This window comes from Apium graveolens, chromosome 6 (genome assembly GCF_009905375.1).
Source record: "Apium graveolens cultivar Ventura chromosome 6, ASM990537v1, whole genome shotgun sequence".
In the NCBI taxonomy this organism is placed as follows: domain Eukaryota; kingdom Viridiplantae; phylum Streptophyta; class Magnoliopsida; order Apiales; family Apiaceae; genus Apium; species Apium graveolens.
This window is the reverse complement of record NC_133652.1, coordinates 16,915,957-16,917,286: the sequence shown is the minus strand read 5'-3', so window position 1 is coordinate 16,917,286 and position 1,330 is coordinate 16,915,957. Positions and strand designations below refer to the sequence as shown.

The following is a 1,330-nucleotide window of genomic DNA, read 5'->3' as shown; positions in this document are numbered from 1 at the left end:
AAGCACCTTGCATATGTACTTAAGGTCTTAAAGTTTTCAGCAACTCCACATATTTTGTACTTATCGAAATTGTTCTCCTTCGCCTGCATAGTTCATGCACACTTAAGTCTAATACGCATGGTTAAATCTAACATAATATTAATAATGATGGCATTTCTTGGGTTGCCTCCCAAGCAGCGCTTGTTTAACGTCATTAGCTGGACGCTTTTTATTCTTTTGATTTTTATGGTGGAAATTTTAAGACCGCCTCATATGGCCCGAGTATAACCTCCACTTTATTCACACCTTGAAATTCACGTGCAAAAGAAGAATTCTCGTCAATTTTAACTTCCACCTCAAAAGCATGATCATTGACTTCTTTCACAACATTCACCACATAACACTCGGTTTTTACTAATAACTCTTTCATAGATTGATCAAGATCAAAGTCAACTCTTTCTTCCCCCACGTTCAATGTAAGTTTACCAGCTTTCACATCAATGTTGGTTCCCGCAGTCGCCAAGAATGGTCTTCCCAAAATAATTGGAATATCAACATCCTCATTCATCTCCAACACAACAAAATCACACGGAATGACAAATTTATCCACCTTTACCAAAACATCTTCAAGTACACCTAGTGAATACTTTATTGATCTATCCGCGAGTTGAAGGGAAATCCTTGTCTTCTTTAACTCTCCCAAGCCAAGTCTTTTGTACATAGAGTGCGGCATTAAACTTACACTAGCTCCAAGATCACACAAGGCCTTTCTTATTCCCAATTCACCAATGGTGCATGGCAAAGAAAAACTTCTGGGATCCTTGAGTTTAGGAGGAATCTTACATTGAATAACAGCACCGCACTCTTCGGTAATAGTGATTGTTTCTACCTCTTTCAACTTCTTCTTATTAGACAACACCTCCTTCATAAATTTCACGTAAAGGGGCATTTAAGCCAATAAATCAGCAAACGGAATGCTAATATGAATCTCACGAAACATCTTCAAAAACTTTTTATACTGCTTATATAACTTGCTATTTTTCAACCTCCGTGGAAAAGGAATTAGAGGGATGTATGGTTTTATAGGAGCATGATGTGTGAGCCTCTCCTTGTTGGGTTCATCGTTAACACTATCAGAAATCTCCATATTAACTTGACGTGTTTTTCTTTTCTTTGGAGGAAAATTCTCATCTTTAAGTGTTGGAGCCACAATTTCCCGTAGTTCTCTTATATTCCTCAAAGTGATAGCCTTGCACTGCTCTTTGATATTCACATCGGGTTGACTAGAAAGTGCTCCTTATTCATGCATACCAGTCTTATTTATAATTTGGCCAATTTGCGATTCCAACAT

The 1,330-nt window shown here is 37.6% G+C and overlaps 1 pseudogene; it reads right to left on the bottom strand.

Moving 5' to 3' along the window:
• Window positions 1-223: 223 nt before the first annotated feature.
• LOC141664682 (uncharacterized) lies at window positions 224-1,126 on the bottom strand (annotated as a pseudogene).
• Window positions 1,127-1,330: the final 204 nt, after the last annotated feature.